Genomic DNA, 9255 nt, shown 5'->3' on the forward strand with positions numbered 1-9255 from the left:
CTAGGTCTCGGGGTTCTTAGTTTGGAGCCTTAACCACTACGCTAGAATAGGGATTACGTTAGAATTAGTTGTTCTTTTTCTTTTATCCTGTCGTAATGCACTACTAAATAATAAATACAAAATCAAAAAAGTTTGGCCCACCTGGGATTCGAGTGCTGGTCTCAGAGTATAGAGTGCACGGCCTTAACCGCTGAGCTAGGATAGGGAGTTCGGTTAGTTTGCTTTTCTTTATTTATTCATTAATAGAAATAATGCAGTTAGTATATATTCTAAAATAATATAAAAATTTGTGTCTTGATTATTTAATTCTATGATAATTAATTAATGGTCTATAATTATCAAATAATAGTGTTTGTGAACATCATCTCAATATTTGATTACATAGTCAATAATTAAATTATAGAGATGCGCACAAAATATAAATTAGATATTCAGTGCGAATTACTGATACAACGTCTGCATAATGATTACATAGTTAACAATAATCTAACTATCTTTAGGTGCATCAACAATGAGGGCCTCATTGTGATCAAGCCGTACGTAAGCAGGTTCGTCACCCTCTTGAAGGATAGGTAGGGGTACGTTTGCCCCGAATGGAGGCATTTCCTGATAGCCCCTGTAGTCTTCTTCGTCCGTCACTCCATTAACACCGACAATCTTCCTTTTCCCTTCTAGGACTACTTTTAGCCTTTCTTTTGTCTTATTGTCCCTTGCATAGAAGACTTGCATAACATCTCTTGCAAGGACGAAGCGGTCGTCCCTATATGCGGTCTTAGTGAGATCAACGGTAGTGAATCCTTCGCTGTCAGTGTTGATTTCCTTGAGCCGGAGCCACTGGCAGCCAAAAAGAGCTGCCTTCAATGGACTGTAGGCTAGCTCCCATATCTCCTCTATGAAACCATAGTATGTCATCTGCACGTTGCCATTTTTGTCATGAGCATCAAAACGAACACCACAATTTTGGTATGTGCTCTTTCCATCTTACTTTTTGTGTAAAATGTGAATCCATTGATCTCATACCCTAGGTACTTAAGATATGTACTCGAAGGTCCCTTGGCTAAGGCATCCAGTTGATTACCCAACTTTATTCCAAGCAAGCGACGTCGCAACCAGTTGATAAATTCCTCCTTATGTTTTTCATCCAACCAAGCCTGTGACCTGCTCAGATACAGAGTTTGCAGCGATTGTCTATGCTCGTCAATGTATGGCATCACACCCTCGGCTTGCTAGAGAACAGCGAACTATGCTTGTCTGAAAGAAACATGGTTATCTACTGTAACAGATTTCTCCCCGATCGTTCCTTTGCCACGTAGTCTTCCCTTGTGATGAGATTCTGAAACTCCGACCATTTTGATGTCCAGATAATATGTGCAGAACTCAATGCCCTCCTCCGTTGACCATCCTTCAATGATGGCCCCTTCTGGCCTGAATCTGTTCCCAACATACCTCCTTAAAACTTTCATCAATCTTTGGAAAGGGAACATCTGATGTAGGTACATTGGGCCAAGGGCTCTAATTTGGTCAACAAGATGAATGAGTAGATGCAATGAGATATCAAAGTAAGTCGGCAGGAAATACATCTCAAGCCTAATGAGAGTTTCGGCTATGTCCCGCTGCATCTGCTCTAGCGTGAACACATCAATGACCTTTTTTGAGATCGCGTTGAAGAACGAGCAAAGCTTTATGATTGGAGCGCAGACCTTTGGGGGAGGATACCACGCAGGGCAACAGGGAGCAGCTGAGTCATAATGACATGACAGTCATGGGCCTTCATAGGGCCATAGTTGAACTTGAGTTCTCTCATGTTCACTAGCCTCTTCGGGTTCGCACAGTAGCCCGTCGGGACTTTGAGTTCATTGAAGAAAGAAATAAGCGCATGCATTTCTTCCTTCTTCAATGTCCATGACGCAACCAGAAGTTCGAATTGGCCATTCTCTAGCTCCACGGGATGTAGCTCCTTCCTAATTCCCAAGTGTTGCATGTCTAGGCGTTTGGCTAGTGAATCCTTCGATGTCCCCCCGGTGTCCGTCAAGGTGTTAAGAGTTTTAGCGCACACATTTTTAGTGATGTGCATGGGATCAAGACAGTGGTGTACACTCAGAAATGGCCAGTAAGGTAGTTTTTAGAAAACCAATTTTTTCTTCCGAACGCTCCCATCAGGCGCTGCTACTGCATTGTCCCCCTTCCCAAGGACAACCTCTAGTTTGTTGAGTTCTCGAAGTATCGCAGGCCCGTCTCGATATTTTGGAGCTAAGCTTTCTCAATAGTACCATTGAAATCTTTTCTATTCCTAGCGGTAAGGGTGATCCTAGGTAGGTCATATAAATATCTTTGGCAGATTTACCGCATCGGTGTCGTCCAAGCACTCGACACATCCAGTATAGCCTTTTGTCTTCTCTCTGGACAACGAACCTCGACCTGGTAGGTCGGTGATTATAGCGATAAGTACTCTCTTGACCGTGACATGTTCCTTTTTGTACTCGTCCCAAACATCTAGCACACCCTTTTCAAATATCTCCACTAGTTCATCGATCACTGGTTTCAGAAACACATCGATGCCATTCCCAGGTTGTCTTGGCCCTTGGATCAGTAGTGGCATCTGGATGTACGACCGCTTCATACAGACCCAAGGTGTAAGGTTGTATATACAGAGCATCACTGGCCAGGTGCTATGATTGCTTCTAACCTGGTCGAAAGGATTCATCCCATTTGTGCTCAAAGCAAACCAAAGGTGACTTACCTCTCCACCGATGTCCTTATAGAACATAGTATTGATAGTCCTCCAGTCATGCCCATCGGCGGGGTGCCTCATCATTGTATCTTTCTTACGCTCTTCGCCATGCCAACGCAACAGCTTGGCTGACTTTGTACATGCAAACAGGCTATGCACCCGGGGAGCTATAGGGAAATACCAAACGACCTTTACGGGACCTCCTCTGGTCTTGGTACCCTCATCTGACGGCCCTTCCTTGTACCGTGGAGCTTCACACTTGGGGCAGTTGTGCAAGTCTTTATATTTTTCTCCACGGTACAATATGCAATCATAGGAACACGCGTGGATTTTTTCAACCTCGAGGCCGATAGGGCAGATCATTTGCTTGGCCAAGTATGTCTTTTCTGGCAACTTATTTTTTTCTTGGAGCATTTTCCTTATTATACCTAACAACTGATCGAAGCCTTTATCGCTCAATTCGTTTGTCGATTTGAACTCTAACAGCATGATGTCGGCTTCCAGTTTGCTCATTGGACAATTCCTATACAATGGTGTTTTACCATCTTGTCTTATTTTCTCTAGCTTTCTCAGCTGTCTTTCACTAACACATCCGGTCTCTATATTATGTAGCAGCTGAGAAATGCCATCGTTATCCTCGGTGTTGTCAGCTAGCATGTTCCTAAACACATTATTAATTGTGGCCATAGGTTCCGTATTGACACCGGATTCCTCGTCGGCATCGTGGATGGTTACATCAGGCATGTCCACATCATCATCGTTTTCCTACAGAACATTCACACCAACCACACCATGCATAGTCCATATCGTATAGTTTGGCATGAACACCCTGGTAATCAAGTGCGATCGTATAGACTCAATTTGACGAAAGTTCATTTGATTCTTGCAATCTTTGCATGGCAGAAGACAGGGTTCCCATTCCCAACATGGGCTTTGGCATCGGTGATAAACTGGCTAACGCCTTGCATGTACTGCTTGTCTGTTTAGGACAGATGCATCCACTCTCGATCCATCGCTATCGCTGCATAAACAAATACTAAGGTAGTAATTACAAAGAATTAATAAGAAATCGAGCTTCATGAATAACAATTGTAGCTCGAAAGTACCATTTTTTAAAAACATTATTGTAGACTAATTATTGAAAAATTGAAATTGGTAGTCCCGGCCCTGTAAATTGAAAATCATAGTAAAAAATAATTATTGTATAATAATGAAGAACATCTATTCTACTCTACTTCTAAGAACTAATTATAGCATCACACACTAACAATGATGATCTTGACCACTATGGAATAATTAGCTAGGAATTTAAATGTGTTCATAGACATCAATCTTTTGGATGATGTGGATTCACCATAATTTGAGTCTTGTACAAATATCCAATTGAAAAAGTGCTCTCTAAAATGGAGAAAGAACTAGATTGAGAATCAAGCAATGTAGCCATCAAAACGACGCTAATTAAGCAACCAAATCAAAGGAGTGGATGTTTATTACTAACCTTAAAGCAAAAAGATCAAGCCATTATTCAAAATCCAAACGCTAGCTTCATGGTGAAGAGCAGCCGCAACAATGGAGGGAAGGGCCCAAACGCGCGCCTCTGTTCTAGGGATGGAAGAGACGAGAAAGGAGAGAACGGTTGTAGCCTTTTGTGTTGTAGGCTTATCACCATCGGTTCTTGGCTAGAACCGACAGTGATAGAGCACAATCACTATCGGCTCTTGGCTTAAACCGGTAGTGATGAATGGCCGCCAAAACACTGCCGGTTCAAGCCACAAACCGACAGTGAGGTGGTCCTTCACTGTCGGTTTTAGCCCAGCCCCAATCATTTTTTTATTTTCAAGCTCATAACCGGCAGTGAAGGTACATCACTGCTAGTTGTCATAAATCTGGCAGTGATGAAGCCGACAGTGATGTTCAAATCTGACGTAGTGGTGTGCTGCCGTTCTTTGCATGCCTGGCCTGAGTTGTCTGCGCTACTCTACTGCCGCCCACAAAGGAGCCCGGGCAGGCGCCCAGGGTCGCCGGGCCCTCGGTTCGCCTATGATTTTCGTCATTGTTTCTCATCAACATTTGATAGTTTTCTTTCTGTTATGTTGCAACGCACGGACATATTTACTGGGTCCTAAGCTTAAAAAAACAAAGCCGACGACCGGTAGAAGAAGGGGGATCGACCAGAGAAAACTAAAGGAAGCTACGAAACCTTAGTCCAACTGTCCAAAGTCGTACGTACGTGAGTACGTCCAACCCACACGTCTTGGGCTGCCTGGTCGAGTGGTACGCAGTAGAAGCACAGAACGAACGCGAATGGTAAAGGCGCGTGTGGTACTTGGCCGACGCGCCTCTGGCTGGAAGCTGCGGCCAAGACCACGCCGCCGGTGGCCGCCAGGTACGAACCCGCGGAACTCGGCCAGCACCGGATCGGAGACCACACCAGCCATTATGATGGCTGATGACAACTGTGCCGGGCAGTGCAGTGCAGTGCATGGACCGTCGACCGGGCCAGACGATGGCTGAGAGGAGAGCGTTGACTGAAATCCTTCTTGGTCGACCACTCGTCGCATGAATGGTCGCTCGAACGACCGCGCACTGCGTGTACCTGTGCATGCATGCACAGGTAATTAGTCCAGTCAGCATGTAGTTAATTAGTCCACGAGCCAAGTAGACTATGCCCCGTCTCTGGTTCGACTGGCTGCTAGGGAAATGAAATCAAACTGTGATTACGCGGCTGTGGCTCGGTGCCCCGTTTCCCGATTTTACGGCGGAGGTGTAAATGTTGATTTATCTTCGGTAAAAAAAAATCTTGAATTATGCGGGCCGTTTGGGTAGAATGTGAATTATTCATTATTGTCATCACAATCCGATTTTAAACGACTCAACCAAACAAGTATGGCCCCTTCGAATCTGACCTCTTCAAACATCGGTTCCGAATGACTGAATCTCCCCCTCTCCGTCGTGCGTATTCACCAGCAATAGATTCGGTTTCTGAATCTCCCCCTCTCCCTCGTGCGTATTCACCAGCAAGACATGGTAGCATTTAGTAATCGGCGTGCCTAGCACTCGGATATTCGGACGGACACACGCGCCCGGACGCCAGCGTAGCCCGCCTCGCTCCGACTCGCATATGCACCCTGCCCTCAACGCTACACCCGACGCTCCTCGCGTCGGGATGGACGGTGGCACGGCTCTCCCCCGCATCACACGCGCACCCTGCCCCCGCTGCGCCCTGCTTCTTCCCCTTGACTCCCTCCTCTCTCTCCGCGTGGGGCGGGACTCAGGATCCGGGCCCCCAGCTCGCTGCGCCCCTGTCCGCTCATCCCTAGCTCTACCGCGCTCCATCCCCCTATGCCTGGGTTGTGCGGCGATCCCTCACCATGGCCCCTAGAAACACTTGCAACATGAAACACTTGGATGCAACATACGTCGGCCACACATGAAACATTTGGAACTGTTGCAACATATATGTGAAACATATGCAACATCCAGATAAAACACTTATAACATGTGTATGAAACATATGCACATCCAAATAAAAACACTTGCAACATGTGTATGAAACATACGCAACATCTAAATAAAACACTTGCTGCAACGTACATCTAAAACATATGAAATATTTCAAAACGCTTGCAACATACCACTTAAAACACTTGCAAAAATATGCAACATGTGCAACATCCCGATCTACTTTTGCAATATCCATATGTAACAATTGCAACATACCTTTGAAACATCTGAAACACTTGAAACGTACATTTGCAACATAGGGGAGGGGAAGGCCGGGGCCGGTCGATTCCGATCGTCGGGGTGGGATCCGACGACGAGCAGTGGCGCGCAAGCACCAACAACACCGGCCACGCTCATGGGTGCCCTTGGCTCGGTCGGGGAAGACCTGAGGCGCCATGACACGTGCGCCCCAGTGGCCATGACGGACGGACGACGAGGGAGCGAGGGCACGCAGTGTGGCCGGAGATGGGGGAAGGGCATGGTGCACTAGCCCAACTGAGCGCGCGGTGGGGAAGGGGGCGGAAGGTCTGAGCGGCCACGCTACTTCGGGGCCGAGTGGATAAGCATACGAGGGAGTGGGATTCGATTTTTTTGTTTCGGAGAGTGATGAGACCCACTCCTGTGAAGAAGAGTTGGGACGGGAGTCACCTACCGACGCCCATTATCATTTAGTAATACGTGCAGTGGTCAAGGGGAAGAGCACGGCGACTGCCAAGAAATCCTAAGCTATTGGGCCTACTTGTTCGATCAGGGCCCATCTTCAAGATAATGCATCCCAGGCTAGCCCATCTTCGACTCACTCTATGGCCAGGTGGCCACTGGAGGTTAGATTGGGCCGAGGCTTCCGGTGGGCACAGTGACACGAATAAGAATCGGCTTCCTTGTTCTTGTTCTTGTTCGTGGGTTGACGGATACATAGGCGGATCAAGGATGTGGGTTTTGCTGGCGCCTTGTTCTTGTTCGTCGGTTGACGGATCTAGTAGTAGACCCCGCAAGCATGATCGAGCACAGACCAAGCTTGGAGTTCGTGAACCGACCACCCTCTGCCGTGTCTGTCATCTAAGCTGGCCGTGGAACCACACGACCACACCCATTGCAGACAATAGCATGAGGGCATGTTTGGTGTATTGCCAATAACAGAGAACCTAACGATTAGTTTTTTTTGAGGGGTTAGCTAAAGATTAGTCTCTCATAAAATTTTGGCTGCTATTATTTGGTTGCAGGTGAAGACGTGCGAAAATTTTGCAGGAGCCCGTTGCATACAGTAAACAAAAGAAGAGGGCACTCGCGTGGGCGGGCAATTGGGCCGTCCCAATCTGGCCCAATCGTGAAGGCCAACAGTATTATTTTTTTCTTGGCGAACAATCTATTGGCTACGTTCTTTGAAATTTCGGATTACGAAGCCTGAAACATTAATAGCTATACTACTACTCTGGTTTATAATTGATTTGTTTCCACTTTTTTATTATTTATTTATAAAATTTCATCTTAGAAAAAACTTACTTGACTATATTCCAGTGGAAAAAGAGATAATGACATGTAGACCCGCACAACTATAATAAAACTATCGTCATCTTTCTTTTCTCTTTTTTTTCTCATTTCTTTTTTTTCATTTCTATCCCGTGGCCGTGTAATTTTCAACTGATGCTAAATTAAAGTGGCCTTTAGTTTTTTCTTGGTGAGCTCCATTTCTCGATAAAAAACTATCCAAGTTTCTCACGAATGGTTTAGTTCTTCCGTCTTCTCGTAAATTTAAAGAAAAGATACCCCCTCCGTTCCAAATTATAAGTCACTTTGACTTTTTTAGTTCATCAATTTTGATATGTATCTAGACATATCATTATATCTAGATGCATAACAAAATGGATTTACTAAAAAAGTCAAAGCGACTTATCATCTGAAACGGAGATTTATCATTTTTAACCTTCCATTGTGAATTTGTAGTTACTTCTTTTACCCTAAATAATCATAAAATTCATCGCAATCCTACTCATGTCTGCTGGGGCCACTGCTACCTCAAGCAGTCGTTGGATGGCTCCATCATCATGCTAACATCTATGGGCACCTCAAACTTTTTTAACCATATACTATAAAACCACCACTAGCGCCAGTAATTAAGTTGCCGATCAAGCATGATATATATCCATGCGACTCCGGGTGATATCCAATGCCACTCTACCTAGATGTCGATCATGCTAACGTTTTCTGTTTGCATTGTGACCAGATTCTCGCAAAGAAAAGCCATTTGTGTGTGTGCCCATGCAAGTTGATGCGTGCGACCGGTCGGTTCCGTTCCGTGGGCATTTGTACGCGCGCACATGGCCACATGGGCGCGCCATCCAAATCCTCTGATCTGCTCCCACTCCCAGCTAACTGCATGCATGATTGGGTTTGGGATTAGTCGATTTCATTCGTAAGGCTTGTGCTTGTAGCAGCTGGATGCCTCTGTCTGTTTGGGGATCCCTTCCAGATTTGGAAGCGTAGTACTCCTACCTCAGATGAGACACGGCGTACGTAGCTGGGGAAAGATACGTGTGGTCGGCCGGTGCCAACAACGGTCTCGATCCACGACACGAGGGGCCGTGGTGAGTGAAGTAGCTACGCTAGGTCGCTAGCTACCCGGTAAGGTCCATGTCCAACCGGTCGAGGTGCGCGGCGCGCACGTGTAGTTACCCCTGTTGGGACTAGTCCGTTTGGGCACCGCACCGTCGCGGCGTCGCCAGCAGTCATCAAACAGACAGCACAAGGTGCATCCGCGAGCCCACGCGACGGCACAGGCGCAGATTGGGGGATGGATGGTCGCGCCGACAGCCATGTGCTGTGCAGCAGGTAGCCGGCACAGGCCGGGCCGGCGGTGACCAGAGTGACGAGACCTCGCACAGCACCACACACACCGGACACGACCCATGGCAGCATGTTCAGGAACGGCTCAGGCTCACCGCCCTCGAGGGCAGAGCAGGGCCACGCCCGTGCATGCGCCGCTAGCTGCATGCACATGCACTGCATCGCTGCCGCAACGC

The sequence above is a fragment of the Miscanthus floridulus genome, chromosome 10, assembly GCF_019320115.1.
Source record: "Miscanthus floridulus cultivar M001 chromosome 10, ASM1932011v1, whole genome shotgun sequence".
Taxonomy (NCBI): domain Eukaryota; kingdom Viridiplantae; phylum Streptophyta; class Magnoliopsida; order Poales; family Poaceae; genus Miscanthus; species Miscanthus floridulus.